Source organism: Pan paniscus, chromosome 14 (assembly GCF_029289425.2).
Source record: "Pan paniscus chromosome 14, NHGRI_mPanPan1-v2.0_pri, whole genome shotgun sequence".
NCBI classification, from domain to species: domain Eukaryota; kingdom Metazoa; phylum Chordata; class Mammalia; order Primates; family Hominidae; genus Pan; species Pan paniscus.
The window spans coordinates 85,777,758-85,795,214 of record NC_073263.2 but is presented as its reverse complement, the minus strand read 5'-3'; the positions used below and the strand labels follow the sequence as shown (position 1 = coordinate 85,795,214).

General features: G+C 32.6%; 1 long non-coding RNA gene across 1 annotated transcript in view; it reads right to left on the bottom strand.

Annotated features, from left to right (window-relative positions):
* LOC129393654 (uncharacterized) overlaps positions 1-17,457 on the bottom strand; it is a 194,570-nt gene that overhangs the window by 87,422 nt on the left and 89,691 nt on the right. Inside the window, exons 2-3 of the long non-coding RNA XR_008620678.1 lie at positions 7,787-7,847; positions 4,733-4,767 (exon numbers count right to left, since the gene is read on the bottom strand). This is a non-coding gene — a long non-coding RNA (uncharacterized LOC129393654). The remainder of the gene's footprint in view (positions 1-4,732; positions 4,768-7,786; positions 7,848-17,457) is intronic.

Below are 17,457 nucleotides of genomic sequence, written 5' to 3'. Positions count from 1 at the left end.
TCAAATATCTTCTCCAACCCTGTGGCTTGTGTTTGCATCCTGTTGATGTTCTGCACCTTTCAAAACATCAATATATAATATATGTAGAATAAAATAAAATAAAAACACAGAACAATAATATGAAATGCATAGTCTTGTATCAGCAAATTTAAAGTTGCTGTCTATATATTATTTAAAAAATAATATACATTGATATCAAACATTCTGATTTATAATTTGCATTGTATTCCTATGAAGAAAAACACACTGAATAAGTAACACAAGATGATGTCTACAATTTTGCAACAAAGGATACCAATAATGTAATGGGTATATGCTTATGTGTATTCACAGATAGAAAGCAGAAGCACACTGTGATGGTTAATACTAAGTGTCAACTTGATTGGATTGAAGGATGCAAAGTATTGATTCTGGGTATGTGGTGAGGGTGTTGCCAAAGGAGATTAACATTTGAATCAGTGGGCTGGGAAAGGCACTCGGTGGGTACCATCTGGGTGGGTATCATCTAATCAACTGCCAGTGCGGCTAGAATATAAAGCAGGCAGAAAAACATGAAAAGACTAGACTGGCCCAGCCTTCCAGCCTACATTTTTATCCTATTCTGAATGCTTCCTGACCTTGAACATTACACTCTAAGTTCTTTAGTTTTAGGACTTGGACTGGCTTTCCTCGCTCCTCAGCTTGCAGATGGCCTATTAAGGGACTTTTGATCATGTGAGTCAATACTTACTAAACTCCCCTTTATATATATGAATATCTATCCTATTAGCTCTGTCCCTCTTGAGAACCCTGCCTAATACACACATATTTCAAAATATTAACACATGGTGAATATAGATGTAAGATATACAAGTGTTTACTGACAATTCTTGCATCTTTTCTTGTTTGGATTTTAAGTGAATATATATAGCAGATATGAAAACAGTAGTAAAATGATAATTAAGAATTTTGCTATAATAGTGCTTACATATTGAGACAAAACAGATAAAAATGTATAACAGCTTAATTACATATTATGTTAAGTTCTATGAATTAAATAAATCACACAGTGTGGGAGAAGCCCTCTTTAAAACATGTGATCAGAAATTTCCTCTTCAGAGGTTGAGAGTTGAGACAGAGTGTGCGTGGCCCAAGCCAGCAGAGGACTTGCAGAAGAGCATACTGTGCACAGGTGGCAGCCAATATAAAGGCCCTGAAGCTGCAAGAGGCTTAGAAGTTAGAAGAACACAAAGGGATCCAGTGCAACTGGACTTCCAACAGCCGGGGACCAACAGCTGAGATGTCTGTGTAGTCAAGCGCTAGAGGCAAGGATCACTTAGGTCACCATAAAGAGGTTGAAATTTATTCTGAGAATAATGCTAAGCCACTGGAATATTTAAAAATAAAGAAGTTGCAGTACCTGATTTACATTCCAAAAATGACTCTGCTTTAAAAAGTGGGTGAATTTTGTAATTTAAATGAAAATTATGGGAGAGATGTAGTGGTAATGAAATCAGAAAGAATCCCCAATAAAATAAAAGAAATATGTGGAAACAGGTGTTGGTTTAATGATGATAATCCCAGGTGCAAGGAGAAAAGGCAAACATGGAGAACTTCCAGGGCAGAACTGAATATGGAGCTAATTATAGTTATACTTGTATGTGTGTGTGTGTGTGTATATATATATATGTATATACATAAAATATACATGTGTAATATTTACACAAATACATAATTATAAAATATAACATAATCACTTTGTTATTTCCATATATATTTAGTAATCTTCAATTACTCATTATGAGTAATTTACATGATCATGAGTTCTGTTTTGGCAACAACAAGGAAGAACTTTCTTCCAGATATAGATTGAAGCAAGGCAGAGGCAAGGAGGTATGCAACAAGATAAAGGTGAGACAAAAAGTTCTAGAAAAGCAAAAACTTAGAGCAATGGGTTTCTTAAAGAAGTATATCTCTGGAATCATTCTGAAACTGGTGACAATTATTAATATATTAAATCAATATCTGCTGTTTTGTTGGTTTTTTTTCTATTTATGAGATGTAAGTTTGGGTTTATGCATTAGAGTAGAAATTAATTTTATAAAGCTAAAGAAATTGTGGCTGCATAGGTAACCTCCCAAAGATGGTACCAGCAGAAAAATAATGTTCCTGTAAACAGGTTCCCACTGTCTTCTGTCAAGAAGGAAGCAGAGGATGAAGGCAGGCAGAAGGAAAGAGGAGAAGAAACACAAGGCAGGGAAATAGCAGACATGGGCTTGGGCCATTGTTTCTCAAAGTATACTTTTCCAATTAGAGAGGGTAGACACTTAATCTCAAAGCCTAGCTTGGAGTTTATAAAATTATACTGCCATATATTTATGATAAAAGGTAACTGGGCTCTTTAATAACTAGGGGAGATCAGAAAAATCATAAAAGCTGCCATAAATTTGTATTTGAGGTACATGGAAAATAAAATGAATCTATAGATCTTTTAAGGGTGAAGTTGAGAAAATAGACTTGTGTTCTAATTAATCCAGAGACACCCTCTCCTTAACTTTAAAAGGTGTGTGTATCTACATCCGTGCTTATCAATTTCTATTATCTCAATAAATCCTACAATATTTAACTATTGACCAGACAGCTCATTTGACTTCCAAATATGGATAATATCTATTTTTTGATTTCTCTTATTTTAAGTACCTTTCAGTTAATTCCAAATCGAAATTGTCTGCATTAATCACAACCGATTCATTGTCTTCAACTATAATAATGTCTATGCTTTTTCCTATCACTCCAGTTAAAAATATGTAACTTTTCATTTTTCCATCATTTTCATATTTCCATATATATATATATATACACATATATATGTTTCTATGTTTTAAATATCTTCTCTTTTTCTCCATATTTCAATCACCTAGCCTGTGCCTTAAAGGTTTACTTTTAACACTGCAGAACTAAGATTTTCAGTACTAAGATGGTGGCTGTTTGTGTGCAGACAAACCACCATCCGATTTTGGATGCTCTCTTCTTTCCAACAAATGTTATGTGCAGAGTAAATCATATTTGTTGATTGAAGTAATTAGTTTTCCTGCCATTTGAAAATCAACAGGAAATAGGTAAATTGGTCTTTTCATGGATACTATGTAAGGATAATGCAAAAATTAATTTAAGTCATCTAAGCCAGTCTTAGAATATTTAAACAACCTTGGATAGTATGTACTGCAACAATTTGGTTTACAGATGAGAATAAGACCCAGATCTGCTAAGTCAAATTACACAGATGACACAAGTAGAAACTTGTGGTCTCTGTTACTGTTCTCCTTGACTACACCATACCATCCAAACAAAACAGTATTTTAATTTCTTTAACAACATATTCATCTATATATCTTATTTAAAAACACAGGAAAATATACCCATATATAAAAACACATGATTCAAACAAACCAGTCCATAACCATGGATTCAAACAAGTGTGGGAGGTGGGCCTCTGTCTCTCTCATACTGAATATATGACCATTTATGTCTGGCTTGAAGGTGCTATGAAACAGGTATCTAGCTTGTTGCCCATCTAAATAATTGGAAGAATGAAATAATATACCTTAAATCAGGGATATGAAAATTATTGACATATCAAATCCACCCTGCTACCCATATTACACACACACACACATGCAAAAAATATATATTTTTATATATGTATATATGTATAAAAATATATGTAGTAGAATAGCTTTATATTTGCAGAGAAAATACAAGGACTCTACAGCCAGTTCCCAAGGACTCTACAGATGTAGATATTATCTACATCTACTCTCACTATTATTAACATCTTACATTAGTATGATAAATTTGTCACAACCCATTAACCAATATAAAGACATTATTAAGAAATGATTGTACTTTATTCAGATTTTCTTAATTCTTATCCAATTCCTTTCTGCTTCAGAATTTCACTCAATCATGACATTGGATTTAGTGGTCATGTCTCCTTAGGCTCTACGTCACTGTGACATTTTCTCTGAATTTCTTTGTTTTTAGTAACTATGACAGTTTTGAGGAATACCAGCAAGAAATTTTGCACCTCAATTGCAATTTGTTCAATGTTTTTCTCATTATTAGACTGGTGTCATCAGTTTTTGGAAGAAAGACCACAAAATAAATTGCCATGTTCATCATATCAAGTGTTTTGATGTTGATGTGAACCTAGATCTACTTACTTGAGTTAATGTTTGTCAGGTTTCTCCACTGTAAAGTTACTCTTCTCCTACCACTCTCACTTTTCATATTGTACTCTTTGGAAGGAGGTCACTATGCTCAGCTTACACTTAAGGAGTGTGGAGTTATATTCTACCTCCTTAAAGGCGAGATACCCAGATACATTATTTAGAAATTTTCTGCATAGGAGATTTGTCTATTCTGCAGCATTTATAACTATAAACTCATGGATATTTATTTTATATTTTGGATTATAATCCAATACTAGCCTATTTATCTTATTTTTCAAATTGTTTCAGCTTTAGCCATTGGGAGCACTTTCAGTTGGCCCCCAGGACCATTTGGCATAATCGCTTATTTTTGTTGTTGTTTTGTTTTTGAGCATTTTTTTTTACTTTCTGAATGACAAAATGTTCCAGGCTTATCTTGTATACTTACTGCACCAGTCCTACAATGATTCTCTAAAAAGAACTTCTTCCTATTTTTGGAGAATGACATTAGAAACCAAAATCTGAGTATTATAGGTACTTACTGTTTCTGGGGCTCATTGTGTCTAAGTCTTCTTAGCTGATAAGCAAGGAAATATACATGTATATTAACCTGATTATATTCACAAATATGGAAATATATTTATAAGTAATCATTTATAAAGATGATATGACATAATATTTGTGTCTATAACTTGAATCAGTTACCACATGAAACATTCCAGCCTCTTTCCTTTTGTTACCTACAAACTCTCACTCCCAAAATTGAAAACCTGGCTCCACTCTTCAACTATTCATTTACTCAGTGTTCAGTTCCCATACACATATATAAAGGCATTAGCGTTGTTAACCTGTATCCCCATTGGAAATAAATATGTCAACTACGGTACAATGCTTATGCATAGTTTTTTTCTGTCCTTATGGACATCAATGATTTCAAAAGTAACTTAGGTCAGCACCTTTTTCTCTCTTTTTAGAGAGGCTATTTTGTATAATTATAGTTAAATTATTTAGTCACATTTTGCATTGCATTCAGTTATCTCTTGACCTCCCAAATTATTTTTTAATTGCATATTGTATGAGATCATTCCTGCATTGCTATAAAGAAATATCTGAGAGTGGGTAATTGATAAAGAAAAGAAGTTTATTTGGCTCACAGTTCCACCAGCTTTACAGGAAGCATGGTGCTGGCATCTGCTAGTCTTCCAGGGAGGCCTCAGGAGGCTTACAATCATAGTAGAAGGTGAAGGGGGAGCAGGCATGTCACATGGTGAAAGTAGGAGCAAGTGGGATAGAATGAGGAAGGAGGTGCCATACGCTCTTAAATGACCAGATCTCACAAGAACTAACTATCAAAAAGATAGCATCAATCAATAAGGGATCTTCCCTTATGATTTAAACACCTCCCACCAGTGCCCACTTCCAGCATTGGAGGTTACAATTCAACATGAGATTTGCATGGGGACAAATATCAAAACTATATCACATATATTAGGGCGTACTCCTCGTGCTGTTAAGTTCTATGAGTTTCGCAAACTGCATAGTGTCATGTATCCACAAGTACACAGTATAATACAGAATAGTTTTGATATGTGCTAAAAAATCTTTGATGATATAGCTATTCAATTCCCTCCTTCCTTTCTTTTTTACTGTAGTTTTACCTTCTGCAGAATGGCATATAATTGGGAATATCCAGCATGTAGCTTTTTTCATAATGGCTTCTTTCACTTAGTAATATGAATTCACAGTTTGTCTATGTTTTTTGATGGCTTGATACCTCACTTCTTTTTAATGATGAATAATATTCCACTATGTGGCTGTATTACAAATTGTTTATCCATTCATCTATTAATAAAATCTTGGTTGCCCTCAATTTTCGGCAATCGTGAATGAAGTTTCTGTAAACATTTACATGCAGATGAAAGTAAGTTTTCAAATCAATTCAGCATATATGTTAAAACATGATTACTGCACCATATAGTAAAAGTACACTTAGTTTTGTAAGAATCTGACAAACTGTCTTCCAAAGTGGCTGTACCATTTGAAATGAGTGAGTTTTCATAACCAACATTTGGTTTTGCTTTTTTTTATTTTCATTTTTGCTATTCTAATAGTTGTGCAGTTTTACCTTACTGCCATTTTTGCCTGTTTTTTGAAATAAGGTTTTTTTGGAACACAGTCACACCATACTATTGTCTGTTACTGCTTTCACGCTACAATGGCAGAATTGAGTGGTTGTGATAGAGTTGCATATGACCCACAAAGACTAAAATATTTACCATCTGACCCTTTAAATAAAAAGTTTGCCAAATATCACATAAACTAAAAGAGACAATGCATTGAAATTTAATTAGTAAACTGCTAAAATTATTACTTTTATTTTAATTACACATTCCAATAATTTCCAATTAAAATTATATAATTACAAATTTTAAGTAAAATTATAAACAGCTATAATGAATTCCTGCAAACTTTCACAGAGAAAATTTTGCAGATGAAATAAAACCTTGCCTTTTTGCCTTTATATATATATATATATACACTTACATATATACACATATATACTTATGTATATATACACATATATATACTTATATGTATATACACATATATGTATACTTGAAAAATAGAAAAGTAAGTTAATGTAAAGATTAGAGAGAAATGTAGTTAAAAATAGATAATGGAGGAACTAATATATTTTACTTGTACTGATAGCATCTGACAATAATTTTGTATAATAACTCCTTTTATTTTTACAAGTAATTCCAATGATAGTATTATGCTATATTGATATGGGCAAAATTAAGAGTTACAAATTTGTCCAAGTGCATAGAACTAATAAATGGGTTTAAACCCATTTAACAACAAAATTTTGTCTTCATATTTTCAGCGCTGTTCATTTCAAAAATATCACAATATGAAAAAAAAATCTTATCATCTAAGACCATCTTATTCAATAATTAGTTGAGTCATCTCCTGACAGGTGTTAATAATAATAGCAGCCTATCAAAGGGACTGGACATCCTATTAAAATTTTTAATGAGTCTAGGGAATGTTACACTTCTGTAGACTTTATCAAAGTCTGTAGAATTTATCAACACTGTAACATGAAATTTTTGATGTTGTGATCCTATAGGAACCCTATATCTGATGCATTTTCTATCAAAATATTGCCAAACTAGATGAAGTAAAATGAATCAAAATGCTATAATCATAAGCAGAGAATAGAATGATTACTTTTTACAAAAAATGATGTGCTCATATACAAATTTAAGTAACGTATATTGGCCAAAGAGTTCTAGAGCATACAGAAAAAGGCCCCTTTCTAGTACCTGAGAACTGTGAGATTTAAATTTAGCAAAGACTGAAGAAAGTCTGGATTTAAAAATCATCATGAAAACAGCTCTTAAATTTTCATATAATAACTATGTCCACCAATGTTCGTCAAGATTTAAAGAACTGCAAATATTTAAGTGCTTATATTTTCACACTTGTCATTTAAGATGCATATTAAAATTGGGTATAATAAGTCAGAAATATGGACAGTAGAAATCTTTTCTTACAGAAGATAAGCTTAACTCAGACTGCCACCAACATACCATCTGTTCTGCATCTCTTCTTAGATCAAGACACAATAGACTGAAGCATATGGACTGTAGGCTGTGAACAAGAAAGAATTTTTAGCATGTTAGCATTCTTTTTTGGATTTCTGTTTTGTTTTGCTTTAGATTGTTGTGTTTTGTTTTGTTTTTCAACATTCTATGTTTTTATTCATCGGAGGTAATTTAAATAGCATCCTGATTGAAGGGTAAATGGAACTGCATGCCTTTTAAAAGATATTTTGTTTTCCTAATGTAATATTACATGACAAACAATGGAAATGGCTAAAAATTTCAATAACAATTTTTCCTTTCCCCAAGCCTTCAGAGTTAAGTTTAATATGTCAACAACCACTGCTACTGGAAGAGAAATTTGTCTTTATTGTATTGTATTCCTTTACCTATTCCCCTTGCCACCTGATAGTTCATAGATCTAAGTGCATAAATGATCCCTCATCTGCATGCAATATATGAAATTGCATGCAATAAAATAGTAACAATGAAGATAATATCTAACATTCTGTATTTACTATGAAATAATAATGAAGATAATATCTAACATGTTATTAGCATGTTACATATTGCTCTACATCTCTTACATTATTAATTTTAGTAAGAATAGCTATGTTAAGCATTCATATTTTGAGACCCATTTTATAAATGATGAAAGTGAAGAACAAAACTCAATAACTCTTAGGGCATGATAACTGAAAGATACCCTAAAGTACTGCAAGAAAACATATGAATCTCACATCATCACAGTGTAAGATAAAAATGAAACTTTGGGCCAATTTGAATAATGAAAATTTGAACCTCAATATCAAGTGATGAATAAGGCATTAAATATTATTATCATTTTTAAAATTGTATTCCAATTTGAAAGCAAGAATGCCATTATGCTTGACTGGATTTTTAAATATTGCACCTTCTTTTTATCGCTGATTGAGAGAGGCATGTGTATCTAAATGAAGCAATTTACCTTATAGATCTCTATAAAAAGAAAGACGAAGCTGATAGTCATCACTGCACTGTTTTCATCTGTCCAGTCAAACAAATCAGCATTTAGATTACTGAATTGTTCCTTTCTCATCACTTTTTACCACCATCAGACACAAATAACTGCTTCTGAAGTGTTCTTGTCAGTGTTCCCTATCATTTCGGATGTAAATCTAGCCATGACACTTCCTTGTTACTAGTTTTCACGCCTGCTTATCTGAACAGCTTTCACAAAGCTGGTTCTAGCTATCAGTCAAATAAGACAAGGGAAAGACAAATTTCTGGCGACCCAGGACAGAAGAAGAGAGAGAATGAAAACAGTGACAAAGACATGCACCATTCAAATTCAAAGGATGTGGACAGCTCTCTTGTTTGGAACATCAATTTCTGTCTGTCAGATTTTAAACAGAGTTGCTGGCTAAAACATCTAGATACAGGAAGACAGCTATAGGACAAAACAGAAAATAGTGCTAAGGTCTGTGAAAATTTATATCAACATAAAGAATTTGAAAACCAAAAAATGCTTTAAAAGCCTCTAGATACAGAAAGAATGTACATAGAGTTCAACTTTTTCACTTTTTTAAATTGTGCTACTAGGAAAAAATTGCTTAATATCTGTTCCTTGGTTTCAGTCTCTGAAATATGAGAATGGTAATCATATATGCTGCATACAATTTGCCGTGTAGACTTAATTAGTCAGTGCAAGCAGAATACTTAAAATGGTCTTATGTATAGTAAGGGGTCAATCAATGCCACTTTCATTAGAAACTGTTTTAGTAGAAATTGGGTCTTGCTATGTTATTTAGATACTCCTGGCCTCAAACCATCCCCCCTCCTCAGTCTCCCAAAGTAATGGATTACAGGCATGAGCCACTGCACCTGGCTAAAAACATTATTATTAAGTTTAATGTAATACTATTTTCAGAAGTAATGGTATTGAGTCATAAAAAGTGATAAGAAGTCAATAGTGTTGGGAAAAAGTCGGTGTTTAAATTCAAAAGTTTTAATCTTTATAAAAATTTTAAAATGTATTATAAATTTTACTTAGATTTTGCATTAGCATGAATTAAGTATTTCATTTAGGCCAGAATTTGAATGAATTACAGCTGAAATTTTTAAATTGAATTTTGAGTGAAAAATTGTAGTGATATTACCACCAATTCAGTTGATTAAAAGACTTAACAAAAAAAAGATTATTCAAAAAATTACTTATGTTTTAGGAACAGAAAAAGTTTTACTCTTAAAGGATTTAAATGTGAAACCTCTCTGTTGGTATGATTTAAAATAACTAAAGACAATTTGGTTATCCAAAATACCTCTTCTTGCATCTACAATAGTTTTTTAATATTCTTGCATATTCTGTTTATTTTAGTTTTTACAATAAAAGCCTACATTAACATAATTTCAAATAATTAATAAGTGATTAACAGATATTAGTATGCTAGATATTAGTATGCTAATTAAATGTTATTTAAGGTAAAGGGTAAGAGTTTCTTTGCAAAGTATTACATGAGTAGAACTGAGATTTTTAAAGGTCTTTTTCTAATTATTAAAACACACGAAATGTTAATAAAATTTAAAAATTAAATTAAAGTACAAAAAGAAAAGTAAATCCAGATTATTTTCAGATTTCAGAACAAATGCTAATATCTTAGTATCCAGTTTGACATTACACCTAGTGAATATTAACCTTCAAATAAATATCAATTTTATCGACAACAATGTACCATTTTGAAAAATTATTTTATATCTAAGATATAGACAGAGAATACTAAATTCTGTGAGACTAAGGAGAAACCAGCAAGTTCATGCTTACCTGATGAGAGAGGATATTGAAATAGACCTTCTGTAAATTGATTTGGCAAAAATTATTACAAATCTTAGCAATAATGTTGAACTAGATATTCTTCACTTATTAACACATGCTAAAAATAATTATACACATGAATAAAGATATATGCCAAGTAAAATATAGTGGAATGTGATGTACAGTAACAAAGTTGAATTTTTTTTCATTTAAATTTTAATTTTAGATTCAGAGGGTACGTGTGTGTTTGCTGGAAGAGTATGTTGTGTGACGCTGAGGTCTGGCATACGATGGAACCTATCATCCAGTTATTGAGCATAGTACCCAATAGTTAGTTTTACAACCCTTGCTCTCCCTCCTTCTTCCCCATTTCATAGTTCCCAATATCTATTGTTCATATCTTTATGTCCATGTGTACCCATTTTTGTTTTTTTTTAATAATTTCAACTTTTATTATAGATTAAAGGGTATATGTGAAGGTTTGTTACATGGGTATATTGAGTGCATTGAGTTTGGGGGTACAAATAACCTCATCACTCAGGTAGTGAGTGTAATACCCAATAAGTGGTTTTTCAGCCTATGCCCCTCTCCTTCTCTCCTGCATCTAGTTCCCAGTGTCCCGCTTTACCAACTTTATTTTTATGTGTACTCAATCATTAGCTCCATTTATAAGTGATAACATGCAGTCTTTGGTTTTCTGTACTTGTGTTAATCTGCTTAGGGCAATGACCTCCAGTTCCATCCATGCTGCTGTAAAGAACATAATTTTGTTCTCTCTATGGCTGTGTAGTATTCCATGGTGTAGATGTACTACATTTTCTGTATCCAATCCACCATTGATGGGCACTTAATGTTGATTCCCTGTCTTTGCTATGGTGAATAATGCTTTGATGAACATGTAAGTGCATGTTTCTTTTGGTAGAATGATTTATATTACTATGGGTATATACCCTCTAATGAGATTACTGTTAGTTCTATGTTTACTTATTTGAGAAATCTCCAAACTGCTTTCTAAAGGAGCTGAAGTATTTTGCATTCCAACAAAATGTGTATAAGTGTTCCCTATTCCCTGCAGCCTGGCCAGCACCTGCTATTTTTGACTTTTAATTAATAGTCATTCTGACTGGTGTGAAATTGTATCCGTGGTTTTGATTTATATCTTTCTGACATCAGGGATGTTGAGCAATTTTTATGTATGTGTTGGTCATTTGTATGTCTTCTTAAAGAAATGTCTATTCATAGCCTTTGCCCATTTTCAATAGGGTTATTTGTGTGTTTATTTTTGGTGTTTATTTGTTTAGTTCCTTGTAGATTCTGGGTATTACACCTTTACCAGATGCATAGTTTATGACTATTTTCTCCTATTCTGTAGGTTGTCTGTTTACCCTGTCAGTAATTGCTCTTGCTGTGTAGAAGCTCTTTAGTTTTATTAGGTCCCACTTGTCAACTTTTGTTTCTGTTACAGTTACTTTTGGGGACTTATTCACAAATTATTTGCCAAAGCAAATATCAAGAAGCTTTTCTTCTTGGATTTTTATAGTTTGAGGTCTTATATTTAAGTATTTAATCCCTATTGCATTGATTTTTATATGTGGTGAGAGGTAGGGGTCCGGTTCTTTTGATATAGCTAGCCAGCTATCCCTGCATCATTTATTGAATAGGATGTTCTTTCCTCATTGCAAAATCCTGTCAATTTTGTAAAAGATCAGACAGTTGTAGGTGTGTAGGTTTACCTCTGGGCTCTCTATTCTATTTCATTGGTCAGTATGTCTATTTTTTTATAGTTCCCACTTATAAGTGAGACTACACGGTATTTGGTTTTCTGTTTCTATATTAATTCTCTTAGTACAACGTCATCTAACTGCATCCATGTTGCTGCAAATAAAATTATTTCATTTTTTTATAGCTGTGTAGTATTCCATGTTGTATATGTACCACAATTTCTTTATCTGATCTACTGTTGATAGGTACCTAGGTTGATTCTACCTTTTTGCTACTGAGAATAGCGCTAAGTAAGATGGATGTATTAGTGCATGTGTCTTTTCAATAGAATGATTTATTCTCCGTTGGGTATATACCAAGTAATTGAATTGGTGAGTCAAATAGTGGTACTATTTTTAGTTCCTTGAGAAATCTCCAAACTGGTTTCTACAGTGGCTGAACTATTTTGAATTCCCACCAATAGTGTATAAGTGTTCCTCTTTCTCTGCAGCCTCACCTACTGTTGTTTTTACTTTTAATAATAGCCATTCTGGTTGGTGTGAGAAGATATCTCATCATTATGTTTTAAAACTGAGAAGAGTCTTTGAAAATATATTAGTTTTGTTGAATATTAGGAAACTCAGAAAGTAATAAAAGAGAAAATACAAGCTGCCAAAACTTTTTTTGTAGAGACAAATATTTTGATGCATTTTCAATTCTTTTATTTTCTATTACTAACACATTTGGGGAGGAAGTGGGCTCAATTGTTGTGATTTCCAACTTCGGGGCCTGATATGGCTAAGTTTTGCCATTTAATAGCTCTGTCATTCATGTTGTGGAATTAGTTTAATCCCTGAAAGACTAATCAAAACTAAATTCTGTTAGTACCCATATCAAAGGACTCATTGAGGATTAAATCTGATAATTCAAAGAAAGGCTTAGAACACATCTGATTTATGATCCTTTGCCAGACATTGGTGTAACAGCTTTAACATTCAAACATGTTTTTCCCTTTTGCCTTTCAAAGAGGAGAAGCATTATCTAATCAAAATATGACTTTCTTCTACCTGAAGGAGTGTTAGGATTTATTTATTCAGAATGTAAAAGCAAAAGAGAGTTTATATCAGGCTTTTGACATCCAAAATAGGACATGGCATGGAGTTAATAAAAGGCAAAGCTTTGCCAAGAGGTAAGATTTATTCAATACCTTTTTTTCCTCTTTTATGACATCAAAAATTAGTCCTTAATTCTTACTCGTAGAATTTTATGTAAATGAATATATAATATATTGTTAATAAAAGATAATTTTTGACCCTTCCTATATGGATTGTGGAAGAGAAGCATGTTGAAGGCAAATAACATAGCCTCTACTTTCAGTGTAAAATGATGGGAAGATGTGACTAGCCACATGCCTGCTGAAATCCTAGGGATAAAAGTACAATGTGCTTCAGGGTCACCGCTCATCTCCAAGAACCACTAGGAATAAACCACTGCCCAGAAATAAAGAATGAGGTTCTGGAAAGCATTGCATGACCCAGACACCCTGTTCCCTCCATTCCCACATGTGATAAAAGACATACAGTGGGCTGGGCACTGTGGGTCATGTCTGTAATCCCAGCACTTTGGGAGGCCGAGGAGAGCTGATCACTTGAGGTCAGGAGTTCGAGATCAGCTTGACCAAAATGACGAAATCCCGTCTCTACCAAACTTACAAAAATTAGCCAGGTGTGGTGGCACACACCTGTAATCTCAGCTACTTGGGAGGCTGAGGCACCACAACCACTTAAACCAGGGAGGCAGAAGTTGTCGCGAGCCGAGATTGGGTCACGGTCACCACACTCCAGCCCGGGTGACAGAGGGCGACTATACTTCAAAAAAAAAAAAAAAAAGAGAGACATAATGATGTCTTCCTTTACTCCTATATCCATACTCCATCATAATGAAGACCAGTAGATAGAATGGAATCTGAAGGAATGAGCATGTTATTTACAGACTATTCAAATTTCGGGAGAGTAGGAAATACGTTTATCTGTTCAATTACCCAGAGGGTAAGACTTACACGAGGAGGATGAGAAGGAATTTAGGATATTCAGAATGAACCTGAGTATATTATGATTAATTTGCAATCCTGCCACAGGAGTTACTACTAATTATTATTATAGTTAATATTTGTGTCTGTAGTATTTTTCCTTTTTGTTTGATTCTATGTCTAAATCTTAATTCTCCCCTCGATTTAGGACTTTTTGTTAGGTGTCTCAATGATATGAATAAATATAATCAGTTTATCCAATATTTAAATACTGAACTTTTAGATTATTTTCATTATGTTTTTCTGTTAGAAATAAAACTTCAGCTGATATTTTGCAGTTTATTTATGGATGAGATTATTTTCTTAGTGGACAGCCTAAAAATAACTTGGTTTAGAACCTATTAATATTTTTTAAACCTTTGAAGCACATTAGCAAGTTATTTTTTTCAGAATGTTTCAACTGACATTCTAATCATACTGTTGCAAGCAACAATTAAGTTTGATAAAAAGGAAGGTCATCAGAAATATCCATAACTGATAACGAAGCCCTATTAAACAAATAATTATAAAACTTTCCATATTAAAGTTTCTCAAACATCTAAAACATTATAATATGGATATTAGGAATTACAGAGATGAAAGTGGGTAAACAGTTACTATAAGAAATTTCCCATGTAATTTCACAAGCTTTTTTATGTCTGGGACTCTGTTATATTGGTATTAACCACAAATCCAAGACTGAATTTGTCTGTCACCTTGTATTATATGCATTCCTTTTCATTCTTTTGCATCTAGATCCTCCTGTGAAAAAATCTCAGTATTAGAGTATAAATGATCATGTGTTTTAAAATCAAAATTCTGAATTCAGAGAAAAGTACGCAAATACAAATGAATATACATTTTTCACATCTTTAGAAAGGACAACTCTACATGGATTTTACATCCTCCAAAATCTAGTCCCACATTTTTTTCTAGTCTCACTTTTTTGCTTTTATTATTGACAAATAAGAATTATATATATTTATAGGATACAATGTGATGTTTTGACATATGTATACATTGAGTAGTGATTATAACAAGCTGGTCAACATATCTCTCACCTCACCACTTATTCTCTTGTAGAGAGAACGTTTAAAAATCTAATCTTTCAGCAATTTTGAAACATATAATACATTATTATTAACTCTTGACACCATGCTATGCAATAGATCTTGAGCTCTTAGAACTGCTTAACTCACACTCTACTTCAGCCCAGAGTGATCTGTACTCAGTCATTCTCATTCATTTGTTACGCAAACTGAGTCCCCTGCTAGGTTCAGACACAGAGGACCACTTAAATTCTACAGTTTTCATAAAATATTCTGTTAATACAGTTAAAAACTATTTTCTCTTAAATGAATTTACCAGTAAAATTTAATATTTTTAAAATTATTATTTTAAAATCTCAAGAGAAATGCAAAATTATTAAACATTGAGTCCCTACTTGTTTGTTTTCCTCTGTCTCTTTCTCTTTCATTCTTTTCATCCGTTTGCATATATGATTTTGACATTGTTCAGAATGTATCAATTTGAACAGTACCAGTTAAGATAATGTCTTTTGTGTGACATACAGCCCTCCTATTGCTGTTTAAGAAGTGCAAATTACTACACACAGGAGATTAAGTTTTCAGGAGCATGACTGAATTTATTTTAATTGTCTTATACATCTTAATATATTTTCCCTCTGCAATTTGTGTGTGTGTGTGTGTGTGTGTGTGTGTGTGTGTGTGTTTAAAGCTTCATAGCCAGTTAAAATAATTATTAATCTCATGGTTTTGTTTTATTCAAGCTATTTGTTTTATGATAGAGTAAAATACCTATTGGCTTGTCAAAGTACAAAAGGAGATGTTTTGCCTAGGGCATTGTGTTTTCTAGTAGATAATATACCAAAAATGTAGATGCTTTATTTCTGAGTTGGTGATGAGCAGCAGAATATGAGATAATGCTTTTTAGTTTTAGTGAAGAGTGAATTTTATTTACTGAATCTGACGTTAAACCAAAATGGTATGTTTAATATGGTCATTCTTTTGCAAAATTGTAATAACTCTGGAGCCAGTTATAATTGTTACACTGTTTGTTTGACATAAAAATAAAACTTAAAGTAAGAAAGGAACAAAGACTACAAATCAAAGTAAAAATAGCTTAAAATGTTCCTGTAAATAAATATAATCTGACATTCCTCATAGTGAAACCATTTCCCTCATTGTTTAATAACATGAATTCTTTCATTGGACTTTCAGTACCTTTTTCCATTCTGTGGTAGGAAAGGATTTTGACATCAAAGAACAGACCTCTTCATAAACATTTATGTGAATCAAACAAGGAAAAGAGAGGTTATTACAAAGACAAAAGATGATCTCAGAGAGCTCAAGGGTTTTGAATGGCCAGGCGATGCCTAAGGAGAAAAAGTGAAGAGTAAAAATGAATTTATTAAGATTGTGGTCAGGGTACGATACCTGCAAGATAATCAGAGTTTTATGCTGTCAGACTCCTCAATCCCTCATATCATCTTCTGTATAGTATTTTCCAAAAAGAGAGTCTCCTTTAAAGTCCCATGACTAATTTTTGCTAAATTTAAGAAGAAGAGGGAGTGAAATAGGGGGAAAATGTGCTTCCATACATGATAAATCCAAATTGTTATCAATAAACATTTAAACATAGCTATGTGTAAGACATTGTTCCGTAGTTACCCATATTAAAATGATAAGTGAGACATGATTCTTGTCTTCAAAGAACTGATAAAGTTATAAATGGTATTGCAATGTAATGTTAAGTCAGCTAAAATGGCTACAGGAGAAAGAAGAATTACAACTCTGAGGATAGGAAGCCCTTGTATATTAAATGACTTTTGAGATAGTCTTTAAAGGAAGGGAAGATAACCAAAAGATCTAGAGATAGGTGAGTTGGCGTAACAGTTGGGGAAAGATAAATCGAGCACTAGTGTGGAGTAATGAAAGCTGTATAATCATACACTGGTAATTCCGTGTGGCTGAATGGAATGCTTATATTACTAGGTTTGTGTGACATGAAATTCTAAGATGTTGTATATAGTGAGAGGCAGGACATTGTTACTAATTGAGCCTTATTGTTTCTCCTCTG